The sequence below is a fragment of the Apodemus sylvaticus genome, chromosome 8 (genome assembly GCF_947179515.1).
Source record: "Apodemus sylvaticus chromosome 8, mApoSyl1.1, whole genome shotgun sequence".
NCBI classification, from domain to species: Eukaryota; Metazoa; Chordata; class Mammalia; order Rodentia; family Muridae; genus Apodemus; species Apodemus sylvaticus.
This window is the reverse complement of record NC_067479.1, coordinates 51,255,127-51,263,963: the sequence shown is the minus strand read 5'-3', so window position 1 is coordinate 51,263,963 and position 8,837 is coordinate 51,255,127.

The window sequence follows — 8,837 nt, the reverse complement described above, 5'->3', positions numbered from 1 at the left end:
AACAAGGCCCACCTCTCAAGGAGCTGAGTCCCAGATACGGTCCTAGACACTCTGGAAGTCCACATGAGCTTTGAGGTGCACCTTAGCCACACCCTGGTTGTGGGCCAGCAGCCCTGAGTGAGTTTGTATCCACTGCTCTCTGCTCCTGTCACTGTTTTCTCCTCTCTCCTCTCTCCTCTCTCTCTCTCTCTCTCTCTTTCTCTCTCTCTCTCTCTGTATTTTATGTCTCTATTTCCTCTTGTTTGACATTTTTTTAAATAGAGTACCTATATTTCTTTAGAAGTCAAGTGTTTAATTCAGCAGATAATGGGTATATGAGGAGGGGGAAGGGAGGGGAGGTAGAGAGGGTGACTTCAGGATTCCAACTTAAGGGAAAAAGTCATTCCCAGACTTGGCTCACAGAGCACCTCAAATGTTTGGTGGTTGAATCAGTTGACTTTAATACTAAAAGGGAAACTTAAAACAAACCCGGACAAGCGATTGTTATGTGTGATACCCCGTATCCTTGCATGTGTTTGAGGATAAATAATACCAGTACTTCATTCTGTGTGGTCACAGTACCCTGGAGTCATCTAGGTGGAAAAGAATCGCTTCTTGACTTTGTATAGTTGACCATCAGTATTCCTCTCACATACATACATCCTAGATGCAAAAGTCTCTTATGGAAAAGAAGGTCATATTTGCACACACACAAGACAATACTCGTTTGTGGGGTTAGGAAAGAGAGAAAAATCTTATTATTTATATTGTGCTCTGGCATTGGTTTGACAGAGTGGAAGAGTGTTCATGTGAGAAAAGGTGTTTCTGAGAGAGAAGTGGTGTGGAGAGAATGCGGCGTGGGGGGTTCTGGCTGCTCTGGGTGTGGGGGGGAGCTCCGGCACTGAGCCTGGGAAGCATTGATGGGAAAGGCTGTCTAGGACCGTGGTGGTCTGATGTCGGTGGCTTTGACCTGCTGGCCTGAATAGGTTGTGTTCAATCATTCCTGCCTGCCCTGTGCGAAATGCCCCAGGGAGGGAGAAGTGCAGACAGGGAGACACATTTTGGGGATGACCAACAGTCCTGGAAGCGCACTGGAGAATAGACGGGGTGCTTCTATTTAGGTAGGAATCTCTAAAACAGCAAACAAACGATCTCACGAGCTCCTTATACAACTGAATGTCGACTCAATCCACACTCAAGTTTCCTAGACATGACCACATTGTGGATTAACTTCCTTCCTGATAAATTATACAAAAAGAGTATGTTAATTTTTTTGCACCTGTAATATGTCTTAGGCATTTCCCCTGGAGCGTGGGCTGCAATTACCACAGATACCTTGCAAGGGGACCTGGCCAGTCAGCTTCTCACATATTACCACAGAGCTACCGAGTCAGAGGCACAGGAAATCAACATTTTGAGAAGTGAAAACTAATTGCCGGAGGGGTCTAAAAAGTCCGTGGTTTATTGAATCATAGACAGCAAGGGCCTTTGGGAGCCATCCAGTCTGAACTCTCAATACCTCATGGAGAACTTGGACTCAGGTTCAAAGCCAGAAGCAGTTAGCGGAGGAACAGGGACCTGAATCCGAGCATCCGGGTTTTCAGTACACCTTCCCCCATCCCACAGCGAATGGTGCGCTAGGAACGCCAAACGCAAGGAACCAAGAAAGGTACTGTTAAATGACGAGGAGCCAGGAGCTGGTGCGAGAACAGTCGAACTTATATTTAGACTGAAGTCTGTTCCCTCTGTCACTAGCTGGTCCTAAGAGGCCTGGGGACAGCTGCCCACCACTGGGACACAACCTAGGAACACTTAATCCTTGTGAAGGAGGAGCTGCGGAGAATCAGCTTCGCCACTCCACAGTACGGTTTTCAGTGCTGTAATCCCTTCGCTTGCAAGCTTTCAAGGGACAGAAAAGAATTAGACTTTAGAGAGAAAGGTCAATACAAGAAAAACTTGGAGAAGGAGAAACTCGAAAAGGTCAAGTTGAGGGCCGGGCACAGGTGCAAACGCTTGGACAATTATAGGCTGGTTGTAGACGTCAAAGGGGAACAGCTAGGAGGGGCGGGGAAGCTGCCCTGTGCGCAAGCGCATTGAGCAAATAAGCAGTGATGGGAAATGGGGCTGGGCATTCCCGGGGCTCAGCAGGAAGTTTCGGTGAACTGTGGTTTTCATTGTCAGGTCCTGCCCTGTTATGTTGGATCTGTGGAAAAGCTCCTGTTTCAGGAACTATTTCCTGTTTGGGAACCTTTCATAGGAAAATAAGAAAATGCAGCCTTGTCTTCTCTGGCAGAGCTGAGGAACAGCTTAGCTTTGTTAAGGAGACCTTGTGCCTTGCAACGAAGTCTAGTGTGTCTTGTCCTCGTTTCGTTTTTTGAAATCATGTTAGTGTCTGTGTATAGGTTCATGGGTGGGGGTATGATTCCTGTAGCGGTTAAAAGAGGAATCAGCTTCCCCAGAGCTGGAGTCACAGGCCGTAGGTGCTGGGAACAGAACTCAGGTCCTCTGCAACAGCAGGGGTTAACACTGCAGTTAACACTGTTAACTCCAGTGGCCCGGTAACTGCACATCATCATTGATAAACGGAACCGACCATTACCATTCATTAGAGCTACTGTATTGGTTCTATAAAAATAACCCGTGGCTCCTGGATAAAAGCTTCACAAGTTGGCACCTTGACAGCCTGCTGCGTTCCGTCCCCAAATGGAAAGCAAGAATGAAAGCAGGCACAGGCTTGGCTGTGGTTGGGCGTTGGACCTTTCTCAGCTGCTAACCTTCTTGAACTCTGTGGCGTCGGGGTGGGCTGGAAAGCAGGTCCGACCTGTCACGCTGGGAGGAGAGTGTGCTCTCTTGTTCCTTGCATGTCTGGAGATTGCTTTGGGTTAATGTTTGACTTCTGTTCTTTACTGTCTTAGACCTCAATTTCCCACATACGTAAGGGAGAAAAAAAAAGTCATTACTTTTCTCATAAACGCACGTAGTATAGATTCTTCCTTTTGGAAGAGAAGGCAAAATGGTGAAAAATTCAAGGTCTGTAACATGTGGCACAATAGATAAAATTTGAGCCACTGGTACAGGTCATACAGATGTTAATGTATCTACAGGTCATACAGATGTTAATGTATCTAACAGCCACATAAAACCTAAGAGGTGAAATTAATTTTAATACCATGTTTCATCTTATCTAATATAGCTCAGATATTTTAACAAATAATAGCTTTTTTATATTTCCCAGTTATTATTTTCTTTTTTCTTTTTTATTATTTTCTATATTCTTTGTTTACATTCCAAATGATTTTCCCTTTCCTGGTTCTCCCCTCCCCATAAGTCCCCTAAGCCCTCTTACCTCCACCCATTCCCCAATCAACCCCCTCCCACTTCTCTGTCCTGGTAATCCCCTACAATGCTGCATCAAGCCTTTCCAGGACCAGGGCCCTCTCTTTCCTTCTTCTTGGGAATGATTTGATATGTGAGTTGTGTCTTGGGTATTCAGAGTTTCTGGGCTAATATCCACTTACCAGTGACTGCATTCCAATTGTGTTCTTTTGTGAATGAGTTACCTCACTTAGTATGATATTTTCCAGTTCCAACCATTTGCCTAAGAATTCATTTGCTTCATGAATTCATTGTTTTTATTTGCTGAGTAGAATTCCATTGTGTAAATATACCACATTTTCTGTATTCGTTCCTCCATTGAGGGATATCTGGGTTCTTTCCAGCTTCTGGCTATTATAAATAAGGCTGCTATGAACATAGTAGAGCATGTGTCCTTATTGCATGCCGGGGAATCCTCTGGGTATATGCCCAGGAGTGGTATAGCAGAGTCTTCCCAAAGAGTAATGCCCAGTTTTCTGAGGAACCACCAGACTGATTTCTAGAGTGGTTGTACCGTCTTGCAATCCCACTAGCAGTGGAGGAGTGTTTCTCTTTCTCCACATCCTTACCAACACCTGCTGTCTCCTGAGTTTTTAATCTTAGCTATTCTGACTGGTGTGAGGTGAAATCTCAGGGTTGTTTTGATTTGCATTTCCCTAATGACTAATGATGTTGAACATTTCTTAAGGTGCTTCTCAGCCATCTGAATTTCTTCAGGTGAAAATTCTTTGTTTAGCTCTGTACCCCATTTTTATAGGGTTATTTGGTTCTCTGTGGTCTAACTTTTTAAATAATAGCTTTTTAAGTGAAAATATCTTATTATATTGTGTGTGTTTATGTGTATGATGTGTGCGTGAATGTGTGTGTTCATGTGCTATAGTGTGTGGGGAATCAGAGGACAACTTTCAGGTGTTGGCTTTCTCCTTCTATTGTGGCTTTTGGAATTAGACTCAAGCTACCAGGCTTTCAAGGTAAATACTTTTACCTGCTGATTTATCTCACCAGCCCATAACTGGTATTTCAAAAGTCAATGCTAGACTAGAGAGGTGGCTCAATGGTTAGGACTGTGTACCCCTTTCCCAGAAGATCCTAGTGTGGTTCCCAGGACCAACAATGAGAGGTTCACAAACTTCTGTAACTCCAATTTCAGGGGGTATCTGGTGCCCTCTCCTGGCCATGTGTGTACTTGCACTCATTTGAGATACACACACACACACACACACACACACACACAAATAAAAATAAATACAAATTCAAAACTTACTAGTGTGGTATGTTACATTCTTTTCTCTATACAAATCATCAAAATCTATATTTTACACTCACCACACATATTTATTTATTTATTTATTTATTTATTTGGTTTTATCAAGACAGGGTTTCTCTGTATAGCTCTGGCTGTCCTGGAACTCACTCTGTAGACCAGGCTGGCCTCGAACTCAGAAATCCGACTGCCTCTGCCTCCCAGAGTGCTGGGATTACAGGCGTGCGCCACCACTGCCCGGCTCACCACACATCTTAGTCGAGGATGACACAAATTCAAGGACATGGTAGCTCTTTGTGGCCAATATCTACTCTACTCAGAAGGATAGCTCTAAAGGAAGTTTGCATTAACCTGGAAATTGTTTGCTCTTAAGATTACTTAAACACTCTGTGCCTCAGTTTCCATATCTGTAAGATAGAAATAATAAACTAGTAACCATAGTGGGTTTGTAGCATAGATATGTGCAGGTATATTTTAAGACTTTCACGTAAAGCCAGGCGTGGTGGCACATGCCTTTAGTCTTAGCACTTAGGAGGGGGGAAGAAGCAGGCAAATCTTCAAGTTCATGGCCAGTCTGGTCTACAGAGTCAGTTTCAAGACAGCCAGGGCTACACAGAGAAACCCCAACCCTAACAAACCAATTAAAACCCCACTGTAGGATTATTAATCTATACCAGTCATTATTTTTAGTTTGGGCAAAAGTGTGTAAGGTCAAAGTGTTAACTTTCCTCAAAATGTGGAAATTCTACACTAAGTAAAATAGAATTAAGCTTAGGGCGTAGATTCCTTTTGTTGTCTTCTGGAGGTCATTGGGTAGCCCAAACCAGGAACGCACACTCGAAATATGCTTATTTCTATGGCATATTTGTTCTATGGTTTCAAATGCTGAGTGGCATCTCCTGGGCTCCCTGGGCATAGACAGGAGGGAACCTTTCACGGGCACCTGCCCATCCTCATGCCTCCTATTGGAGCCAGACAGTTGAGACGTGTGTAAGGCAGCAGCCACTGGACAGTTTATGAGATTGAACTGCTGGTAAAAGTCCATGCGCTTAGGTTTTGGGGGATAGAACTCTTATTTTGGAGCTTTAAAAAAAAAAATACTAAAACCTTGTTTTAAACTGGAATTTCTTGCGTTGTTTTCTAAGGCCAGGTCCAAGGCTGCTGATGGCACCAGCCGCGTGCTTGACACACTGAAAACCGATATGGGGGTCAGGAAACTGAAACTGGGGGGGGGGGGAGTCTTGTTAGCCCCCTAACTTAATCTCAGAAATAAAACCAGACGTCTCCATGATATTTCTTTACTGCATCTAGTCGTACCAGGGCCTTGACTGTTGTTCAAGTTTATTTCTTAAATGAATACTTACATTATTTTTACACAGAGGATTAGGGGTTGGGTGCAGATTAAAGAAAAGACAGCACCTTGAGAGGCAGGCACACATGGTGAGCCTTTGCAATGGGGTGAGAGACCCGAAGTTGCAATGGGGACCCATGGATGTGGGTGAGAGACCGGAAGTCCTCAGGGGCCGGTGATGGGAGGGGCAGTGGGAGGGGGCGGAGCTTGAGAGAGGGTTTTGGGTGTTTGGACCACCGTGTTCAGAGGCCTGGAGATTGTCTCTGGATCAGAGAACCACAAGAGAGGTAGCAGCTTAGAATTTGTCACTTCGAGTCTGTGTCTTATCAATGAGCAATAGACCCTGTGTGCAGCTTTTAGGGATGAAATTTGAAACGAGTGGGATCTAAATACTACAAACCTGCTTGATTGGGCTCTTTTAAATGTAACTAGAAAGTGGAAATCAGAATTTAGCGGTGGGACTTTTGAGCTAAGGAATCTCAGGCTACAGCAAAGAGAGAAAGAGCCCAAAGAGACGAACACAAAGGGCATCTTTGGCCCATTTACCAACAGTCCTTCATCCCATGCATGAGCAATGGACACAGGGGCAAACTTTGGATTCTGAGACACACAGTATCACTTTCTATCAAGGTGCCCTTCAACGTCTTGGGATTTTCTTGCCTTATCTTAAGTGAGGGGTGGGACCATGTGGCCAGACCCCAGAACCAAAATTTTTTTGGAGCATTCTCATGGTGGCAGGCAAGGGTATACAGTTCCTTAGCCTCATTTGTGCATGAGGACCCTGAAGTCCACTGTTGGTAAGTATTTACCAGGCTCCCCACAGGCAATCAGATGAGGACTCACACTTGGGATGGCTATAGCCCAGTCTAGTACCCCAATGGGCAAAGAGGGGGAGACATGGCTATGTTTAATGTTGTAAAAATGAAATTAAAACTTTGCCACTGCACGTAGGTGTAGCCCAAGTTAGTGACCATTACGTGTAAGGCTTTTCAGAATGTTGTGGTAGGACTGGAAGGTAGTTCAGTTGGCAGAGTGTCTGGCTGGCATTCTTCAAGCCCTAGGTTCTATCCCTAACACCACCTAAAATGCAGTGTGGTGGTGCACACCTCTAATTCCATCTCTGGAAAGGTGGAGTCAGGAGGATCCGAAAGTTACTATATTCTATTCTTTTTTTAAAAAAATTTTGTTTTAAAAGGATTGGCTTAGTTTTCAGTTATGTGTTTGCATGTGTGCCTGCATGGGTTATGTGCACTTCATGTGTATAGCCACCCTCAGAGGTCATAGGGCATCAGATTCCCAGGAACTGGAGTTTCAGGTCATCGTGTGATGCCTTGTGTCAGTGCTGGGGACTGAACTGGGTCTTCCACAGAGCAATAAATGCTCTCAACTGATGTGCCTGCCACCTCTCCAGCTCCCATTCCATAACTTAAAAGTCATTATTATTATTTTTTAATAGTACTATGATTGAGCCCTGGCTTGCACCTGCTGCAAGAGCTAAACCCTCAGCACTGTTGGGTTTTATGTGAACACAGAGTCGCACCAAGCTGCTCACCCTTTAATTTGCTCATTGGTCCTGGCTGGCTTTGAACTTGAGACTCTCTTGTCTCAGCCTGCAGAGTAGCTGTAATTACAGGTTCAGGTCACCAAGCCCGATGCCAGGAGTGACTGAGCTGCCAAAAAGAGAGATCACCACGGGAAGATGAGTGAGGCTGAGATAGCACACCACACGCACACCCAAAGGCTGATGGTAAACGCCTTCTCAATACTAACCACGCTTAGGAAAACATGCTCAGACCACATCCCCAAAGATCGTTTCTTTGTGGCTGTAGAAACTATGTTGTCTTGCTCAAAATTTCCTCCAGGGCTTAAAGGATACCCTATCTCTGGATTTGCACAACTTTGCAGGACTGATGAGATATCTCTGAAGAGCCCACACACTCAGACACAAGGCCTAGGGACCGGCATCTCAACATCATCCCACTCTCATTTCTCAAGTCTGGGAGCTGAAGTCTCTTTTCAATGAAGCTCTCAGTGCCGCTTGGTGCTGTGAAGCTCATTTTCAATAGTGAAAATCAGTTGTGGCCCAGCACCCGCCGTGGAGCGTGTACTTAGGAAACATTCTCAGCTTTGTTTGCCATTGTTGGTCCTGTAAAGTCTGACCTCCTCTTATGGTCATTCGCTAGAGAATATTTCTTTGTGAAAGGAGGGAGGCTTACCTAAAAATAAATAAGTTTAAAAATCTTTATCTAAAAACTTGTCTGAATTGTAAAATAAATCATTCTAGAGGTTCCTTGAATTTCTTGGCCCTGAGAGCTTCTATATTTGACTGTCCTGGAACTCAGTGTTCTCTGCCTGTGACTCCGTGTCCATTTGTCCCTGGCTCCGGCGTTTCAGAGGACCCTTTGGCCTTGTTTTCCAGACCCGAGTTTAATTGGGGAGTTAATTGTCTGAATGAGAACACGTAAGCCCAGTTGAATTTGGGGGCGAAGCCTGTGGTCTCTGTTCCACTTCAACAGACAAGAAAGCTTTTGTTAGTCTTTGTTGATTATATTTTAACATAAGCAGATGTTCTGTATGGCGGAGAGAGCAAGCCAGGGAGAGCAGCCTGGAACCAGATCGTGTTGAGCTGAGATAAATACACAAGATCTTTTATCTCTTTGTAATAACTTGGCCTAGGAGGACCCAGGGCTGAGCTGTGAGCTGCCCATTTGAGCTGCAAGCCTTTGAGCTACCAAACAAAACAGGAAGGGCTGAGGGTCCATTCTCGTGCCCTTGGCCTCCAAACTCAGTTTCTGATTAGCATGTGCTTCTTAGATTGAATTCATAAGCACCTTGAATAATTTATTCTTCTCATTCCTGAAATTCTTT